The sequence below is a fragment of the Odontomachus brunneus genome, unplaced genomic scaffold (assembly GCF_010583005.1).
Source record: "Odontomachus brunneus isolate Ranch 3 - 2012 unplaced genomic scaffold, Obru_v1 Obru_scaffold_132, whole genome shotgun sequence".
Lineage (NCBI taxonomy): Eukaryota > Metazoa > Arthropoda > Insecta > Hymenoptera > Formicidae > Odontomachus > Odontomachus brunneus.
The window spans coordinates 78,129-100,422 of NW_022639582.1; the positions used below are offsets into that span (position 1 = coordinate 78,129).

At 40.9% G+C, this 22,294-nt stretch overlaps 1 long non-coding RNA gene across 1 annotated transcript in view; it reads left to right on the plus strand.

Annotated features, from left to right (window-relative positions):
* Positions 1-395: 395 nt before the first annotated feature.
* LOC116850047 overlaps positions 396-22,294 on the plus strand; it is a 56,556-nt gene continuing 34,657 nt past the window's right edge. Inside the window, exons 1-2 of the long non-coding RNA XR_004379249.1 lie at positions 396-530; positions 1,994-2,198. This is a non-coding gene — a long non-coding RNA (uncharacterized LOC116850047). The remainder of the gene's footprint in view (positions 531-1,993; positions 2,199-22,294) is intronic.

Here is a 22,294-nt window from a genome sequence, read left to right on the forward strand (position 1 = left end):
CCAATCCCAATCGAGTATTCGGCTCTTCGTAACCCCTCCATTATTACGAAGAGCCGAATACTCGATTGGGATTGGTCGATTTCCTTACGCTTACGATTTAAGTTCTTAAGCCCATTCTACAATTGCGTGAACGTGGTTGTAAGTGGTTGTAAGTGATTACGACAACCAATCAGAGTAAAGCAATCAGTGAATAAAAAATTCGGATTGGTTGACTCTTACGTTCATGACTACGCTTACGCAATTGTTGAATGGGCTTTATGGAATTTTGTGTGTGATGGCCTTATGCGAGAATGAGGGTGATGTATAGAGCATAACACGTAACGCCACCACACATTCGTGGCGGGATTTGTCAACATACGCGAGCAATTGCGCGCCTATCTTCAATCTTTTCGCATCGAGCCACCGCTGTTGACGCATCGATCGACATCGCCTCACGTCTCACGCAGCTTTTCTGCGCCGAGAATGTGTCTTATGCAGAAATAAGTATCAGGAATATCGAGAATAGCGATGTGCGATTGTCGGAACATAACGTGAGTACATTATTAGAGAGTAATCTCCTCATTTCTTGATAATGCAATCGTGCTTGTCACGACGTGTCGGGTCGCGTCTCTCTCGCACTTGTTACCACTATCGTCTCACTCAAGTAATACTAGAATCGGACGATTGTCGGATTTATGAATCGAGAATTAAAAATGCGATGAGAGATAATCGGAAAGATAGATATGCAGCGTTGAATCGGAAAGTAGCGTTGAAGTAGCTATTAATAAGCGAGAGACAAGGGAGTATGCACTCCACTCGCAAGATCGTGCCGTTGTGCAGTAACGATTCTGTCGCGTATTTTCGGCATCCGTCATGCATTGCACGGACATCTTCCCTTTTGCATCGAGCAAGAGTCATCGATCAACATCGCTTCGTGTCTTGTGTGTGCCGAAAGTGAGTCTCGTGTGCAAATATGTATCGGGAGTGTCGAGAATAGCGATGTGCGATTGTCGGGACGTAACGTATCTTATTGGGGAGTAATCTCATTTCTTGACCGTGCTTGTCGCGACGTGTCGTGTCGGTGTCACTTGTACTATCACCGTCTCAATTAGTAATAGAATCGGACGATCGTCGGATTTATGAATCGGTGATTAGAAATTCGGCAGTAAGCAGAGAGAAAGAAAAGTAGAGAGATAACGCAGGAATATTCGCGACGAATTTCGAGAGGTAGCATCGGTTTGTTAAGAGAGAGAGAGAAATATGACGCCGCGAGAGCGCGCATCCTTATCGAATCACATGTTTTTGCCTGCATTGTTGGCGTCCGTCATACATCGTGCGAGCATTGTTGATGTTTCTAGATTGAATAGTCGCTGTTAACACATCGATTGATATCGCTCCGCATATTTCGCATGTTTTGTTCGTCGAAAGTGAGTCTCGTACGGAAACAAGTATCGGAAGTGTTGAGATTAGCAATGTGTGTTCATCGAGACGTATTGTAAATACGTTTTTAGTGAATAATCTCCTTGTTTCTCAATATAGTCGGTATCTGTTGTAACGTATCAAGTCAGTATCTCAGGCACTTGTTACCGATTCACTTAAATAATAATAAAATTGAGCGATCGTCGGATTTACTAACAAAAAATTAAATATGCGGTGATAATAGGAGAGACGGATAGATAATGTGCGACAGTGAATTAGATAATATGATACGCTTCGGGAGGTAGTGTTAGTAAGAGACACAGAAGGTACATCATAGATGCCGTAATTATAGGATCGCGATACCGTTCACGTTGTAGCATGCATTTTCGGCGTAGTACGATATCGGTCTTTTTTGCGTCGGGTAGCTACTATTAACACATCGATCGACATCACTCCGCGTTTTACATGTGTTTTTAGTTGTCGAAAGTGTGTCTGGTGCGGGAATAAGTGTCGAGAGTGTTGAGAATAGCGATGTGCGATCGTCAGGACGTAATGTATCTTATTAGGGAATAATATTTTCATTTCCTGGTAACAGGTGCACCTGTACAACAAGTGCTTGTCACGAAGTGTCGAGTCGACATCTCTTACATTTGCCACGGACTCATCTAAGAATAGAATTGGACGATCGTCGGCATTTTCATCGAGAATTAGAAGCGTGACGGTAATCAGAGGGACAGATGGATGAGACGTCGCATATATCAAAGGTACACACGACACCGAATCTTTGTTTCACCGAATTGGTAAGCAATGTCATATATACAAATGTTTCATTTCGACGCTCGTAATTGCATATTTGCGAAAGAAGAGATGCGTAATACCCGTGGAAAATGTTGACGACGAAATTCAGATAAATTGAAATAATGAGGGCGGAGTTTGAAAGTCTTCATTCATTCACGTTTCTTGTGACGTTGGCGGGCATATAAATGAATCGATAAGACCGTTAATTTAAGTTAGTACACGGAGAAAAATAATTTGCTGGCCCAGCAAATTTTCTGCTAGTCTAGCAAAATCTTTTCGTTATTATATAGATTATACAGCAAAGAGATTTGCTAAGAGTACTAATCACTATTTACTGGATATAATTTGCTGAATCTACAAATTATTTTGCTGTAAGAACCATGATGGATTTATATAAGCAGTTGCAGTTTTGCTCTGATAGCAAATAAATTTGCTAAAGATACATTATTTTGCATCGATAGCAAATTAACGTGATTCTTAGGACAAATACACTCAACAAATTTTTTTTATCCTGGCAACAAAACTACTTCTGCTCTGATAGCGAATAATTTGTAAAATTAGTTACGTCAACTTTTTTTATTATCACGAATATGCAGTAGCAACGACGATTTTGCTAAAAGAGCAAAATTATTTTTGTTCGTGTAAGTGATTCATTCGCAGACGCTAAAAAAAATCGCTTTTCAGTGACGGAAAATGTATTATAAGATCATAAGTGCACTCCGATTTTATAACGGGAAGCTCGAACGTAACACGTTTACCGCGTTCCCCATAGTAACGCGCAGCCCTATCATTCGGTGATTAAAGCCATAGTCGTTCTCTAAACAATATTCGATTAACGCGCCGTTGAACTTTGCGTTCGCGCGCGATGCAAAGTGCGCGCTATCAAAGCGACCTCCACTTTCGTAATGCCGGTATCGTCCTACCGCGCTTACCGAGCGCTCTCCGTTTCAATGCGGTGAAAGTGCTCGCGCGAGAGCTCGCGGCAAAAGTCAAGTTGAATGGCATGAGAATCAAGCGTGGCGGCAAACGCGCCAGTAACTCCCATCGCGCGATCATCAATGCCTCGTGTCTCGCGAAGAATCTCCTTTTATTACCGCATTTACAGACAGCAACGCGCGGATCGCGCAGCAAACTGAGAGCACGCTGTGGAATCACGCTCTTCCGCCGTGTTATTTCGCGTGAATGTCGCGTTATAGAATGAGAAGAGCCGCTTTCTTTCGCATTGCAATGATACGACTTTTCTCCCTACTTATTCAACATGTTATAAATGACATGATATAAATGACGATTCTACAAGATACCAATATTAATTGCAAAAATTGTGTTTCAATTGAATAAATTTTTTTTATCGTTACATACACACCGTTAGTCGTTAGTCGATTTTTACGAAGAACAAAAACGCATGTAAAATATCTTTTTGTAACAAGAGGCGTTCGCGCAAAAAAACCGTGGAGTCGTAAATTTTTTAATGACGATTCCCGATATCCGACGCGAGCGTGTGTTTGCATGCGCGCAATATAACGACGAATGAATTCTAACGAAAGCGCGTCGTGCAATTTTTCCCGTTTTCGAATGGCGGGAATCTCGAAGCACGTTTATGATGATGATGCGCCGGCTGGAGCGAATGGCTGCGTGCAGAGAGCGAAGGGACCGAATTAATCAGACGCAGCTGTAAATGAATCGAATTAATTATTGCAATTACGGCAATTAACGAACGCCGACGGCGGCCGTACGTGATTCTCCCGCTAACAAGATATGTCTCCTACACGAGGAGCTTTATAATGCAAAGACCGTGAGGAAATTCCAGATGAGATTCACGGAGATTTCGGCGGGATACTCCGAAAATAGCGGTGTCTATTCTTGCATCTTGCATTAGCTTCCGAAATAGTTACCGTATATCGGAACACGTTAATCCCTTTCACTTGCAGAAACGATTGCCGAAAACGATGAGTGTTAAGTCCGCGCGGAGAACACATCTCTTAATTTTATTTATTTTAGAACACACAAGTGATTTGTAATGTTGAAACGCAATTGTATTTTTTTTAAATTTAATATTGAATTAAAATGCGCTATTAAGAATTTTGCTACGTTTCTTAGCAAGAAAGACCTTATTGACAAGTAAACCTACTCAAAAGTTACACTTCAATTTCTTTCTAATTTGGTATAAATGTAGAAGAAATATTTAGGTTATATTTTTTTCATTTTCGCCCACTTTGAGTTTCACGGGCAGTTTATAGCTTTTTAATGTTCTTTCTTCTATCATCAACAAATACAAAAGTGCATAAGAAATAAAATTGAATATAAAATATAGTTAAATAATTTTAACAAAATCGGCATAGCTGAGACACGAACCATTCTAAATTTCTTTAGCCGAGATTCCAACCAAATTTTTCAAATCTTTGCTAAATTAGTCAAAAATGGTTCGAATCTCGGTCAAACCGAGAAATTATTTGTATAAATAATTTTTTTCAACTTTTTATACGTTTTGTTTAAACATTTTATTATTTATACAAATAATTTTACACATTTGACTTCATATTCATAATCAGCAAACCAAAAATGCCTATGAAATATTTCGGTTAGAATCTCGGTTAAAGAAATTTAGAATGGTTCGTGTCTCAGCTATGCCGATTTTGTCAAACTTATTTAACTATATCTTGTATTCAATTTTATTTCTAATATTGCATTTTTTATTTGTTGTATTTATTGATAGTAGGATTGAGAACATTGAAAAGCTATAAACTGCCTGTGAAACTCAAAGTGGGGCAAAATGAAAAAATATGATCTAAATATTTTTTGTACTTCTACATTTGTGCCAAATTAGAAAGAAATCGGAGTGTAGGTTTACTTGTGAATAAATTTACTTTTGGGTACGTTTACTTGTGAGTCTATTTTTACATTGCTACACTGAGAAGAAAAAGTGGTTGAGATGATGTGACATTACTTGAACGAACAAAATTCGTTCAAGCAAACATTTAGTCGATTGAACGAATTATATTATTTCTACCGTGAGTTATTAATCGATTCAATGATAATTTAGTCAGTAGCCATATCAACGCAATTTATTGTTACACTAACGTGTTACTTATTCAATAAATGCAATATTTATGCGAAAGAACGAGTGACCGTCGATTTTGTCGATTCAATTGATTTTTTCTCAGTGTAGAAAAATATTAAAATTAAGAGCGGAATTTATATGAAGAAATTACAGTATATACTTCTCAAATCTCCGCTTAAAACGCTTGAATAATAATACACGAGAATCCAAAAAAATTTTAGAAGAGAGAGAGAAAAAGGGAAGCGTTAAGCACAAATTATACAAAGGGTATCTCAAGGAATAGATTGACTAAAGACGCGTTTCAACAACGATTCAAACACGCGACGAGATACGAACATCTTTAAACTGGCGAACCGGAGTAAAGTTCATCCCGCCGCACTTGGCAAAATATTGACTCGTCAAATTGATCGGCTACGAAGAGGTCTGCGAATTTATCGGGTCCTGGAAGGAAAACTAATCTAGAGAGCAAGAGATCGTCTTTGACGTCGCGAAATCGTTTTAATCACGCGCAAAGATTCGCAAATCACGGCGGGTCGAAATGACTTCGACGACTTGTTACGAGATTCTCATCAAGTTTTCACATTAAAGCTTATCTCGCTATTTCGTAAGATTTGAAATTAGATTCCGCAGATTCTCTCGATACTCATCACCTACGTAAAAAATGTTTTTACGGGCAAAGAAGATTAGGACATATCAAGAATATTATTTAGAGTTTTACGATCGCATAACGCGGACTTTTCTGATTTTACTCACATTGTAAAAAATCTTGTGTACACAGTACGTAAACACATGTTCCAAAAAGTCCACTTTAAATTTTGTGTCGAAAATAACTCATTTCTATGTTCATTCGTATGTTATTTATATTATGTATAGACTAATACATAATATAAATAACAGACGAATGAACATATGAATGAGTTATTTTCGACACAAAATTTAGAGTGGACTTTTTGCAACATTTGTTTATGTACTGTATACACAAGATTTTTTACAGTGTAATATTTCAGAAATTAGCATATTTAATATTTACATAATAATTATATATACATAAAATATATATATTTAATGTATATATGATAAGTTGAAGCAACGTAATATGACATAGAGATAAAAACGTAACGCAAATTAAGATCTGCACACACTTTCGTTAATGATCAAAAATTTATTGAACATATCGCAAAGATCATATCTAAACAAGCTTCATATATCCCCGTGCGATTAAATCGATCTTATAGTTTCGGGCAAGTATTCGAAATCGAATTGGAGCAAGTGGAAGCTCGAAGTGCTTCTCGCGCAATTCCTTCCCGGGCTCGCGCAGTTTTCTCGACATTTGAAGCCTCGAAAAGTATGTTTTCCCGTCTGTGCGAACCTTTTCCCGTAACCCCCTCCGCACCTCGTCGGTACCCTGGTAAAGTCTCTTAATACACCCGCCACCCCGACTACGGGATAAAGCGATCGCCGAAGTTCGTTAGGAAGTTTAACGGCGGGAGAGTATTGTTTAAAAAAGCAATAGGAAAGTTTCGTTCATTAGCAGCGTGGAAGGCGTCGGAACTGGCTCCCTCGCGGTGGCTAGAGGAGAGCGGGAGTTAGGCGGATAGCTGAGAAAGTAATGTAATTTCTAGCAATTCCTGCTGTGTGCGTGTAGTGCGCGTGCGCGCGCGCGCGTGTGTGTATATATATACTGTATATATATGGGCCCAACTTGTCCTATGGGAAACCATATCCAGTTACATTAAGGGAAAGTCCGCGAGGTCGACAGGGAACTCCCGACGATCGGTTTTCCCTTGATTAATACGACAAACTGGATAGGCCAATCGAACGGCTTATCCAGACTTAGACTTGTCTGCGATCGCAGATGTCTCGCACTTCGGCTAATTGCTCGCGTAATCCTCAGATCGCGAAGAAGACGAGAGATAAGGTAATACTATTATCGCTCTATGATCTGTACAGCTTAATTCGTAATACGCTTAGAGACTCACGATTTTGTCTTATTTTGAATTATCTAATTGTCATACGTATGTACATCTGTATGTATATCTTATGAAATCTCTGGGACAGACACTTCTCTTTCCTTTCCAATATTATCCGAATCGAAATTTTGATTCTGCATTGATACTGCAAGTTCCTGAACTTGAAAGATCAATGCAGAATGTTCAAACATGATTATTGTCTTACTTTGATGCTACAGATAATTATTTGCTGCCGCATTCGCAGTGTTGAATTATTCCTAAAGAATTTACACGGAGAGAGAATTTTATAGAAAAAATTAATTTTGTAATCGAGTAATGAATCAACATTCTGCAATAATTGATTATTTTTTTTCATTTCAGATGTACTATTTATAATTTAGGAACAGAAATGTGCCATTCAAAAATTTGCTATGCTATTATAGCGCAATTTATTCCATCTATTCTGTAGCAAGATATACCGTACTGAGTCTATATTAAAAATTATATTAAAAATCTAGTAAAATTGAAAATAATGTTTGTGAGAAAAAATTATAATATTCTCTCCGTATATAGAATCATTGAATATTTGATTATTGATTTTAACCAGCAATGAAACTGTTTTAATCTTTAATTACAAATATATTAATTATGTACTTTACTCTGTTGCAAATAGAATATATAAAATAAGCAAATATTAAATAATACGAATTATTAATATAATTAGTGGAAATAATGGGTAAAAATAAATTTATTCTTTTACTATTTTTTTTATTAGTGTTGGAAATTCTAATAGGATTTAAAATTCTTAAAAGAAATGTAAAAAAGCTGAAAAGGAAAAAGTCGTAAAAGCCAAGATAACAGTTGTGTGCTGTTTACTAATAGGGATTTATGTTTATATTCAGTAAGATTATAAAGACAAACGAAAAAAGCGTTGCTAGATATAAATAATATGGTACTCGCAAACCACAGCATTATTAGACATAAAAAAAGCACTTGCGAGATTTATAGCAAATTCTTATATCGGTATTCATAGTTCAAATTATTTATGCCGAGTTCTAAAGCCGGCATCCGTAATATTAAATTATTTATACGATCTTTGATTAAGAGTGTAATTCATTACAAATTCGTATTCACGGGCCATTATTCGACAGTTTGGTTCAGTAACTCTTATATGAAATAAGCAGAGGTTGATGATTAATCAGAGATTCATGATACAATTATTGTCCAATTATAATTTGTCAAATAACGATCGACTACGAATACCGACCTAAATTTCGAGTCGAGTATCTCGTTATGCTCGATAACTTTGTCAAACGTCAATTAAAATCGAACCTCTTACATAATGCATGATTTAACACATCATGGAAATAGACGGCAATATCGTTGCCCGCGTCCCCGTATCGTACTTCCTCCGTCCTGGCAGCTCTGTTGTCACTCTGAACAGTCACTCGTGGCACTGACATTGCGTAGACGCGATAATATAAACGCATATTAAATAACGCGATGCCGACAACAGTTTAATTTAATATTTCACAGATTGACGAAATATTTTAATTATCCGACGAGAATAATAACTGACGAACCGACACACACACACACATATGTATCGCGCGGTATGTGCGTAGTCGCCGGCTCGGGATTGAATGGAAACGCGTAGAATAATGTAGCGCACACGAGTCAGCTTAACCGCCGCGAAGGTCGCGGAAGTTTCCGCGGTAATCACTCAACGAACTTACCGAAAAAAAAGAGATACCCGAATCGAAGGTCGCGATTCGTTACACGCTCCCAACGGCCGCGAACGTCATTCTGTCTTTGTTGCTCATTGGATGTTAAACAAAGATAAAATGACGCTCGCGGCCGTTGGAAGCGTGTAACGGATCGCGGCCGAAATCTCGCTCAGGATTCATGGTCGGTTATCGTTAATTAAAGAATGAGAACTTTGTTAATGTTTGATTACTTATCAGCTCGGTCATGCTACTTCAGGTTAGGTTAGGTTAGCATGTAGAGCAAATTCTAGGATAATATTTTACAGTATTTTGAAGTAATTTTTGCTTTCGCAAAGATGTATTTTCGAAAATGACGTGAAGTTGGATTATATCGCTCTGTATAGTCTCTCGGATCACAATGTGTGTTAATGTCATTCTACTTCCTCAATAACACGTCCAGAATCTTGAAAATAATTTTCCTATATCCTAAATTCGCGTTCATAACGTTGGATTCAACTTAGCGTTGTAGGAATGTCGGATTCTCACACAATGGCCGAAAGTCGGTCATGTTACTGCAGGTTATTTAAGTCATAGGGTTAGCATCTAGAGTGCATTCTAGGATAATATTTTATAGTTTTTTAAGTAATTTTTGCGTTCGCAAATATGTATTTTCGAAAGTGACGTGAAGTTTGACTATTTCGCTCTGCATCGTCTCCAGGATCACGTGGGATGTTCCGCTTCATTTTTGCATGCACTTTCACCATGCAAAAGAATTTTTAATTCGACGCAAGTAGAAATAAGTTAACTTAAAGATTCGATGTCGTGATAGTAACTGTTCTTTATCGTTTTCGTCTCATATTGATGGATTCTCCGCTTTATTTTCGCACGTACTTTCACCATGCAAAAGGATTTTTAATTTTGTCGAATCAGCACGAGACAATAGTTTTGCAAAGTATTCAGTATCACGTCAACGACATTTTCGACACAAATTTTATTTTGTGTTGACTTGACCAAATTAAAAATGTTTTTGTAAAAATATATACATAAATAGAGCATTCCTTCCTTAAGGATAAAAACGATATGGAACTATTGCTATCATGATACTGATTTCATTTTTCAAAAATTATAGCGTACTGACTGCTCCAATTTATATTAAAATACGTGCGAAAATAAAGTGTAATATATGGTCAGTGCGAAATGAAAATATCTCAAATTATCGTTGCTAATTATATTGAAAACTCAAATAATAGCTAACGTATTTTCCAAAAAATTATTCACAAACTACGCTTACGCCTACAACACTCTTCTCTAAAAACTCTTTCTTTGATGCACCCAGTAGACAAGTTTTGAAGAATTCACCAGAAAAGTAGCAAGAGCCTATTTTAGAGAGAATGCGAATATCGGCAACGTGGCATAACGTTTATGTGTAAGAAAATTGAAATGACAACATTACATTTGCATAACGTCTATGTGTAAGAAAATTGAAATAACAACATACTTGCGTGTCACATCTGTGAAAAGATGATAGCGGTATCATGTTAGCGCCTATTTGACGATCATTTTTATTCCATAAGTATATATATTTACATAAATTCGATATCGTCGGTAAATGATGATAACGTTTTCTATGATAACGTTTTCTACGTTTTTGATGATCACTCTACGTTATCGACGCTTATCAAGTTCGTCGCTCACTCTGGCATCCCCTTAACTATATCTTGTATTCAATTTCATTTCTTATGTTGCATTTTTGTTGTATTTGTTGATGGTAGGAGTGAGAATATTGAAAAGCTATAAACTGCACGTGAAACTCAAAGTGGGCCAAAATTTAAAAATATGACCTAAATATTTTTTGTACTTCTACATTTGTGCCAAATTAGAAAGAAATCGGAGTATAACTTTTGGGCAGGTTTACTTGTAATTAAATTATATAATTTGTGATTAAACTTGTGATTAAATCGATTAAACTTAAGAATAAAAATAAATTAGGAAGAAGGATATAGAGATAGTTAATAACCCTAATAAAAATATTAAATAACCCTTGCTTAAGGGAACAAATTTTTCCTTAAGGACAACTCAACATGAAAAAAATAATACCAAGTAATAGTTATTAGTAATATCGAGGTAATACTATAATTTATATGGTATTAAATTTGCACACACACAGATTCTATATTAATTTTTCAAGTTTTTCGAAGAATTCGCAGCATCAATGTAGAAATAATATTTCGACTCGGGTAAGCGTACAATTAGGAGATCAACTTTTTGCGGGAAATAGGCGAGTCATGTAGAACGGACTAGCAAAGGCAACATACTTCGCAACGTTAATTAATACTTTTGCTGCGAGCCTTTGTTTGTGCATGGCGTCGTATACTCAAATATATACTCAAATACATTCTTCTCGTTAACGTTCAATCGCTTTTCTCGACAAACTTTCATTGGCTTCGTGCTCGTTTTTTACAGGACGCTGTCGGGCCTGTCGATACAAATATATTTAAATATTACGCTTAATTTACTGTCGGCAAGTAGAACCGGCAAATTTACACGAATGCTGCCCGAAGGTATTCCGGCCTGTTGCAGCAACGCTGCACAAAGCCACGAGGAGGTAAACATTTATCGGAAGAAAGATAGCATGGTAGGTCGACGAAAAGGGAAGGGAAGAGAAAGAGGGAGAGTGCGGTGGGAAGAGAGAGAGAGAGAGAAAGAGAGAGAGATGCGCAATTTACGCGTGCAAATGCAAACCAATTAGGGCGAAACCTTTGACGCAGAAACGGGTAAAGCTTGGGCACGCGCGCGCGAGAGTCGGTTGCCTTTGAAAAACGCCAGCACGCTAATATTTTATAAATGGCCGCTGGCATTGGTCTCTGCCGTACGTTGCCGTACGTAGATACACAGGTGGCGAACAGCAGAGGCACGAAATTACCGAGCTTTTATGGTTTTACGGTGTTTTCAACACTGTCGCAAAAAGGCTCATGCAGTGTGAATTTTTCGCGTTCAGTTTATTAATTTCCTAATGACAAATTGCTCGGCTTAAACGTACAAGTATTTTACGAACGTTTAACAGGATAGAAGAAAAGAAAAAATATTAAAATGAACGGTCGAGGAAAAAAGTGAAAAACATATTAACTTGTTTCGCAAATGAGTTACGCGCTCGTATTATAACGCGAGACGAGTTCTGAATATATCAATATGCCGATATTTTAAACGGGAAACGCGTGTTCTCGCAAACTTTTCGCATTTGCGCGAAGGCATTTCACTTTTCGCGATTAAAGCAAACGAGAGAGGAATGTCTTATACATTATATAGTAAATTAAGAAATAAGCCATTAACACCTACGGGGAAAAAGTTTTCTTTCATCGCGCAGAGCTTATAATGGAAAGTTCTCTGGAAAAAAAAGAAAAGAAGAAAAAAAGGAAATTCCACCTTTAAGGAAAGTTTTTCAACTATGGGTTTCTCCCGAGAAATATTATCGGAAACTTTCCCATAGCAAGCACTCACGCGGCCGTTTACAACGGGCGAATTCGCGATCGTGTTTGATAACGTGCCAATATAGCTTCCGTTTTATGAATAACAAGGCCGTGCGGGCCCGCGAATCGCCGAGTGTAGAGATGTGCTGATTTCGAAAAGTAACATCTTATCGTTGCGCACGAATTAAACTCGATTATTCCATCGCGCGCGCACGACAATCGGAAAAACGCGGAGAAATTTTACGAAACTCGGAGATAAGAGAACTAGGAGAGAAATTTTCATTTAACTTAAATGCGCGTGTACGAACGTATACGCCATTCTTTGCTCTTTACTCCGTTTTCATACATGAATTAGAGATGAGCGCGTAGCTAAAGGCTAGCGGAAGCTAGCCGTGCTGCAAACAGACTATCAGTTGCTTGTTTTCGTCTGTGGAGGCAAGGTTGTTAACGTTCCAGAAATTGTTACTAACTGAGACCCGTTGATGAAGCGCCACTTGGGTCAGGAGCACATAAATATGCACATGGGAACGAGTACAAAGGGCACAAAATTACCAAGCTCTCCATCCCCGTCTCTCTCTCTCTCTCGCTCTTATTCTCGCTCTCGCTCCCTCCCTCTTTACCGTGTTTTCTACACTTTCGTTGCGAATGACCGCGTTCGTGAGAACTAGCTGACTGTGCGCTGCGTTGCGAATTCATTCTAACAAATGAACAAACGTTTCTGTACATCGCGAGCCGGATAAAGTTCCTGCACATTAGCGACAACGTTATCCGCGACGACAATTTTCAACTTTCCGCCTATAATTATACGGCTTTAATGACAGTAACCGCGCGCGGACGCATTTGCCGAAAATTGCAGACACGGAGAGATTCGACTTACGTCGAACTATACATTTCACAAATTACGCCTCGCGATTTCATTACCGCGAAAAACGTGAGCACATGTTTCCGCGGAAATAAATTGCTATTCCGAGTCGGCCGTTGTTGCAAAACTTAATAACTCGACAGAGCTGTGCAGTTTCGCGCAGTGTCGCGTTTAATATCACTCTCAATATTGATAGCGCATGTCTAATTGAGATTCGTGCAAATATTTCTGTCTGATTGAAAACAGCCTCGCTCTCTTTTGATATAGTGATATAAACCAATTTGCTGGGAACTCTGTTTCGCAAGTAACAAACCGGACAGTAACGAAATTCTCCGTTTAAAGTGAGAGAAATATAGCGGCACAATAACCACTACCCCTGTGAGAAACTTTCTTGTAAACTTGTCTAAGAAAATTGCGCACAAGCGCGCCCACCCGAGAGTCGGTCGGTCGAATGAGCGGTCCGCTTATATTTTATAAACGGAGAACCCCCCCCCCAAATATGTGTGTGTGCACGTGTGTGTATGAGTGTACGTGAAAATTCACACGAGAAACACGGATGTCCTCATTTCTTTTTCACGTGCCTGTTATCTCCGACTCCCTCGCTGAAAGCGGAGATGATACACGCGCACCCACACACGGCCGTAAAGTCGAGACGGTTATTTTCTATACCGCGCTCCCATGCGGGCATGCGAGGCGCGGCTTTAATTTTGGAGGTGTAACGTCGATATGAATCCAGAACTTCCTACTTAATACCGAAGCAAGCGGCTGGTTGAAAGCGCGAAGATAGAAATATCCGTTTGTGGCAGCGCCGCGAATTCCCCGGGAGCTACGTTCCAAATAATCAATATCGGGCGCGGATACTATGCGCCCTAATCAAGGCAAGATGTCATTAAGAGCCATTCAAATTGATTTATATAAGTTTCGGAAACAAGTGAGTCTCTAAGAATCCGCTTCGTTATATTCCGCGAACTCGTCTTCATCGGCGAATTCAAGTTTCCGTGAACCGTCGGCATGGTTCAATCCAGTTATTAATCCACTACCGCGTGCAAGTCCGGGAAGGTAGATCGCAGGTGTGAGGGTTGAGCGAGGTCGAAGGACTCGTGCTGCTGCCGCTGAAGGAGCAGCGACAGCTACGGGGGTAATCGCGGCAAGTCGAACAAAGTGGTATTCCCGCTGAGTAGAGAGAGAATGAGAGAGAAAATAAAGTCGAAAGTGTCTCTTGACGCAATGCGACGAACGTCGCGACCAACATCGCGGCGATCGTGTTTTATAGGCGGTAAAACGGAAGTACGAATTCTTCTTCACGAAGAAGAGACAGTTGAGATCGATCCGAGGCCGAAGAGAAATGTCGCGAGGGCATAACACATTGTCTATTGCTTTATAGGTGGCAGACACATTCTAACTTTCAAACTCGAGATATTATCCGCTCGTGTTTAACGAACTGCCGAGGGTGCCGCGCCTTGTAGCGCTGCGGAATTCCAATATGCGCAATTATAACGAAGATTGTGTGCATCCCACGCGCTTTCCGGGTAACGCGAAAGTTCCCGCGCTTCTGTTACTCATGTCTCGAGCGTGAGTTATGCGCGTTCCACCGTGGAGTGCTCGCATTATTGCCGAAATGAAAAATAATAGATCGTAAGGGCGCTCGTCTCGTTCCGACCGCGTAAAATAGTTAACAAAGAGTCCTGTGTGCGAGCCGAGTTGAGAAGGATTAACGAGACACAATCCTCATTCTTTAGCGGTATCACTTGCGACAATGAAGTGATTGTACACCGAATAACAAATTGGTCGTGCATTCAACCAAAAAATTATTCCGAAAGAAAGATTGTTACTGCGATAATCGCAGCGCGTACTCGAGAAACCTCTGAAATGAATTGTCTGTATTTTGTGCCGACTGATGGTATACTTTTTTCCTTAGAAAACTATCGAAAATTTAGTTATCAAACTACCCCAAAAGTATCGAAAATTTACCGAGTTATTTACGAAGTAAAAAAAACAGAACATAGGGTAGGTTGCGGGGAGAATTTCTCCCTATCAAATGAATCGCGGTAGCGGACGTGTTCAGTTAGCTACGTTGGATTCTTTACCTTTAGCATTTGGACCGTGTCACGGATTGATTCCGGTGTATTCATGCCGCGATATTCAACGATCGTATCCGGAGAATAAGAGTACACGCGGCGCGGCGCGGATAAACCCGTAGATTGAGAGCTCCATTTCCAGTGCCGATATACCGATGCCGAAATTCAATAAGGCCGCGTAACTGCGAGTGGGCTTTTATACAACGTCACTGCGGTTCCTCTGGCATGTGGCCAAATTTTGGACACTACACAGCGAAAATTTCGCCGCTTTCTGTCGGGACGGCTCTCGCCGGCCACGATCTCCCGGGAGGAATCGCTCCACGGTCGGGTAGCGACAATATCGATGGATCTCTCCTCGCCGGTTAATTCGAGCTTTTTTTCATTTCGCCGCGTACGAGCGACACGGGATTAATTATCGGTAACGAGGAAACGCGATTAATTACAAGGGACAGTGTTCTAGTCTAGTGCAAGGGGGGAAAAGTGCAACCGAAATTCGGACGTATCGCAATTCGCCGAAAATTGAACGTATCTCCCTCGATCAGCTTGAAGTTAAAGTCGCGTCACTTTGTCGTTCATCCGAATCTCTCGATGCGTTTCGCGACGGAAAGATCTCGAAGTGCACGCTAGAAGTAAAGAGGATTCGTTTCTGTTGTCATTTGTCGAGGATTTAGAAGACTCTTAACCCAGATCAACAATGTGCTCTTTGATTCCCGTTTCTCGCTCTTTATTTCTTTCTTGACTTAAGCCTTCAGCCGGAAAAAGATAGAGAACAAGAGGCAGGAAGTAAAAGGCACATTGTAGATCAGGCTCTATAAGTATTAATAAATATTACTTGGAACTCGTCTCAAGCGAGATATTCAGATTCGAATTCAGAGTTTGATGAGAGTTTTTTAGTTGAATCACGACTGCAGATACAGTCGTCATACATATCGTGATGCAACTGAAACATTTGGAACTAATTCTAAATAAAAGTCTGAGTATCTCATAGTTTCAGCTGACAACTATTAATACGGGTAGAAATTTCCATGAGAACTCTGTATAAACACAAAATTATACTTAATTGTTCGTGTACTTTCTACAAAACAGGAAATATAAATGCGAATATTACGACGCAAGGATCAAACGCGCGGAGAGAATTGACTTCTCAAGCATATATTTCATCCGTATCTATTTGGCCGTGCACCTATTTATGCAAACTGAATGTAACGGAGTGCGATCGGATCAGCTCGCGCACATCCGACCGGAATACATCCCGAAATGTAAAACACATGCACATACGTGACCGCGGATTTCAGCTATTTGCGACTACGCTCTATGCCCGCAGCGGGAGACGCGTAATACTCGCGGGTGCTTTATCGATATAATATGACCGCGTCGTCCTGCGAGGAAAAAAAACAAAAATATATCGCCAATTATAATAGCCGTCGCGAATATTGTGGTTCGAATCGACCTGCGAATAACAAGCGGCTTCTTGTCAAATTTTCAAACACATACAGATAATGAATTAATAACGGAAGTTACCGGGTGTGAAATCCTAGAAAGAGTCACAGATCGTACATGGTAAAATTTGCGCATCTCTCTCTCTCTCTCTCTCTCTCTCTCTCTCTCGTTACCGCATAAAGAGAAATATATTTGACTGTCGCGTCGGTGACCACGCGGTCCCGACGGATAAAATGTCTCTGACACGCGCACGAACACACACACTGAGCTAATGTATCTATTATCCAGTCAAATGCGGTAGTTAATGCTCGCTAAATTCGCTCGATCTCGTATATACGTATTACAAATTTGGTGCACCGGGAGGTGAATTTTTGCTCCCGAGTACAACGTCGCGTTTTAAACTTTTCGCTCATTCGTTAATTAATTTTATGTTTACGTTGCACGTTATTATTATTTCACGCTTGCGCGTTGTAACTCACACTCGTTTGCGGGTGTGGGCATGAGGAGTTATAATGTCGGGAAGCAGCAACGTGTAAAAATGTAACGCCAGCAAACGTGAGTTTTCAATCTGCGATTCCGTTTGATAACACATTGTTCCCGGAGTATGAATATGTGCAGTTTTTCCAAACTAATTTCGTCCCGTGCAACATGCACTCGTCAACATTTCGCCACATGGTCACGCACAATATGCGCGGTATGAAAATGATATCGCGTTTACTCCAAAATTGAAGGATGAAAATGAGATAGCTGATGAAACGCCACGGCTCGCTGGGCTCGCTGAAACTTTGCTTTGCTTTTCTTTGAAAAACATTTTTCGCGCGTCAACGATACACGTATGACTGAATCCGCTCGGTGCGGATTATACACAAGCAGTCCAGAAATATATGCGTAACTTGTAAAGAGATTTTGTTAATTTCCAATGTGAAATAATGCTTCATCTCCGGACCGTGTAAGAGCGTTTCGACGCTTCTCAATTCTGATTTACAATTTACGCGATAACAGCTCTCGAAATTTATTCACACGAATTCACACGCCTGTCGCCATTGCGACATTCTTTAAAGGTCCGTTCAAATTTATCTATTCCATTCTGTGTCCGTATTGTGTATGCTCGATTGCAAAACGGTTTGCACACTTTTTATTAAATGAGATAGCAGCGCTTCAAATTGTCACAATAAAGAGCTATTGCTGATGGACATGCATGGAAAAAAAATAATTTTGCTCTTTCAGCACAATCGTCGTTATCGCTACTGTATATTCGTAGTGACATCAAAAAAATTTAGTTGACGTAACTAATTTTACAAATTATTCGTTATTAGAACAGAAGTAGTTTCGTTGCCAGGAATTTTGCATCGATAGCAAATTAACGTGATTCTTACGACAAATACAACAAATTTTTTCTATCCTAGCAACGAAACTACTTCTGCTATAATAACAAGTAATTTGTAAAATTAGTTACGTCAACAAAAATTTTTTTACGTCACTACGAATATGCAGTAGCAACGACGAATTTACTAAAAGAGTAAAATTATTTTTCTCCGTGCACTTTTCGGTGAAATCGACAGTGCAAATTTGCACTACACTGCGCTCGAAGCGTTAACTTGCTATTTGACGTGTCCGTCCGTCATCAGATCGCAAGGTCGGCCAGCGGAGGAATCAAGATTTCATGAAGGATTTTACCACGTGCAATAAATATACGTCGGAGAATAGCACGTGCTTCTACGGAATCGCGGATATCGCGGCGTAAAATATCGCGATAACGCGCTACTCGTAAATACTCGACCGACCGTATCGGGCCGCATGTAGAAAGTGAAATCAACGAGAGACGCGCCGTGTGTTAAACACCGCCAGGTCAATGCTCTTCTCCGCGAGCGTTCGCGGATGATTTCGTCGTCGCGAACGGAGCGGGTCACAGGTTACGACGTTGCCCAGGAAGCTGCGGCGTAATGACGCGGCGTCGCACATCTGTACCGCGATTGTATCACGCGCATAGCGGCAGATTCGCGTTCGCGTGTACGTACACGTCGTCGTCGCGACGTATCAAATTCCACCGGCGAAGCTGTTCAAGTGCCTGTGTATGTATGTGTATCCACGAGTGTGGCTTCCACCAGCTCGCGAAACCTCGAAAGTTGGGAGCGATGTTATACCGCAGTTTGGAGATCGGAAGCACGACACGTTCGTGACATAATTGTAATTCTTTTGAAACTCACGCGAAATTTTTGCTAGCGCGACGATCAATCAAAAGGCTTTAACTGGGCGCGCAGAACAGACGATCGAATCCCCGAATCAGTTAACAGACGACGACGACAACAGCGACGACAGCGACGATGATGTCTTAACTTCGCTAACGCGAGGACTCTTTAGATATCCATGGTAACCGTCGTCTATTCAATGAGACGCCGTCAGCACCATATTACAATATTTACGCGCAGACTGACTACGCTGAAAAGTCCTTTATGCATAGCTAAGATCTTGTTTACAGATGAATACACGTCCAAGGAACACAAGACGCGCGGTTAATGCAACGTTGAAACTTAGGAGGATGGGAGGGAGGGAGATAGGAAGGGGAAGGCCGACACTCGGAAAGTTTCGCCGAGTGCCACGGCGGCATTTAACAACTACTGAACTTCCGGGAGTTAAAAGTTGCCCCGTCGCCGCGGTCGGCGCTTTAAACTAGGTCTTACGCGATACCCCCACGTCATCGTTGCGCGAAATGACGTACACTTGAGATGTCCGTTCTCGTCTCTCCTGACGGCGGTGACCTTTCCCTCTGTCTCTCTCCAACGTAACGCGGATGTCTCTCTCCTCGGTAACGTCTCCGCTGGCTTCGTTCCTTCACGCTTATCCGTAATCACATTAGCCGCATACCCATCGTATCGAACGAAACTTTATACATCGTTTCCGCGATGTTCCGGCGAGAAGAGCGGCTGCCTATTAATCCTAATCTACCGTGCGCGCTAGCAAGTCGCGCTAATGGATATTTGTTCTCTCCCGAATTCTCTCTGATGAATGGCACGTCGACTCGCGAGCATTTCGCACGCATATATCCGGATCGCGCTGCCGGTTTTACGCGCGATGCAAGTAACGTTGTATGCACACGCGCACACACACTTGCTGCAAAAAGTTTCGCACCAAGAAATCCTTGGCAGACTTGGCGAAGGCTTCCCCATCTTATCCCAGCAGGCATAATGCGGCGGTGTTCCGGTCGCGGGCTACTGTATCGCGAAATCGTTAATATATGCGTCGGCGTTATGACATAATTATATGTTCGCGACGACAAAACAGAACGGCGTTTGTACAGCAGCGCTGCATCATACTTGCGGATCGGGTCAATGGTCTGTGAATCGCCCGGCAAGATAGGAGAGTCCGCAATAGTCGTTTCGCAACGGTTACATCGCCGCGTTGCACTTCGTGACACGCGGTAGTACAGCGCCGGCTATCTGACGATCGCGAGAACGGATCCGATGGAAACGTTTTCGAGGGTACTACGTGAGATCGAAACAAAATTGCGTCGCGCGCTGCGCTGCGTTGTACCGCGCTGCACCACGATCGTTCGGAACGATTGTTTTAGAAATTGTCGGTAAATCGTGGCCGTAGTAACTGCGCGACGATGACGCGCAGGGCGAAGTCGTTTCCTTCGCGCCGTGAACAAACGGGTGCGAGAGTAGCGCGCAATAAAAAAGAAATTATTTCATTGCGTTGTGTAATCAGTAATTTCGGATATTCCAGGTAAAACGATTGTACTTTTATGTCGTTTGATGAAGCAACGTGTGCAAAGAGTGGCAAAAGATCACGGATGAAACGAGTGCGTGTATTGTAATTTTGTAAAATTATAACAATAAAAAGATACGAGCATTTTATTTTACGTGAAAAAATCCGAAATTATTTACAACGCAATATAAAGCTCTCTGCACGGAGAGAATATTGTAGCTTGTTTCAGATACATTTTTTTTTATTTTACTATATTTTTATTAAACCAGGAATAGACCTTTAGTAAAGTCTATTTTGCTAAGGGACGTAATAAATCTCGCCAAAAACATTGCAAGTATTTTAACAGCACATTTCAGTTCCCAAATATATAAATAAGGCGTGTGAAATGAAAGGATAGTGAATTACTGCAGAGAATGTCGATCTATTCCTCGATTATAAAGTCCTCTACTTTTATTACAAAATTCCCTCCACGTGGATACCCGTTGTTTGCACAACCATCATTTCGAATGACGTGCATTACGTTGATGCAAGAGGTTTGTCTTGTCTGTCAAACAAAACAGAGACCGAAATTATCCAATTTCGAAAGATTAATAGTTTTCACGAATAAAATGAACATCAACTCCATACACTTTACGAAAACATTCTATTTTCCTCTTAATATTCAAACTTTCTATAGAAATTTAATAGAAAAACGAACAGTTGGCTTGCACTAACTTAATACATGATCATCACAAAGGATTGGCAATACGAAACGGGTGAAATTTCATAGGATTCACCGGTTCGCGATTTCACCGCGACTCCCGTTGAAACGCAGAAACGTCAACGCAGTTCTTTCCGTCGATAACCGCGTATGCAAGTGCATCGATTGTTCCGCGCCCTAAATGGCGCACCAACAAATATATTTCGTCGCGAGTGCACAATAGTCGTTCATTAGAGTGCAAGTATCGTCGTGCGGCTCCGATAATAATACGCTACCTCGATATTGCATTTCACATCAGCTGCTGCGGAATCGTCGTCCGACGGTAGTAACCGTATCTTTGCTTATCGTGTTTCCGGCTATTACGGTCTCAACGCATTACCTACCTACCGCGGCAACTGCAGCAGAAGACACCGGGAGAGACACGCAATGAAGATTATTCGCAGTGTCCCTAAATTTCTGGAATGCTACTCGAGCCAAGTAACCGGGGATGTGCACGTAGGCGCACGTGTCTCTGCGCATTAGAACCTTACGATGATGATAATACAAATAATAATAATAACTGTAGAAAATTCGCCGTCTCGAGCACTGCCGTGCTACCTCGAAGACATTACCTCGGCAATATCGAAATTCGCGATGGGGTTTTCATGGTAGACCGTATCTCTTTCACGATCCGAGTAGAGTCCTTGGGAACGGCCGATCGTATATTCGCGGTGTAATCGTTTAAGGGACGTCTTACGTCGTTACAGTAATTTTCGCGCGGATTAGAAATAACGCCCGCAGCAGGCGGGAAGCAATTACGGGTAGGAACTGTTCTGTGCGCGCGAAAGAGAGAGAGGCGGATCGTATCGTTCTTTTCACGACGCAGGCAGGTGACAGGTAACCCCAGAGCGTCGTACGGTAACGGAAGTATTACGCAATGCTGGGGTTAATTCCTGCCGTGCCATTTGAGAATTAAGCAACGGAGAAATATTTATGGGCACTTTAGCAGATTAGCTCCGCGCGAAAGATCCAGCGTAGATGTGCGTTACGTATAACGACGCGGATTAGACACGCAGTGGCGTGACGAGCGGATGACACAGCGGCGACACGGCGTGTTTATTCGAATGAATTACACACGTGAAGGTGCGCCG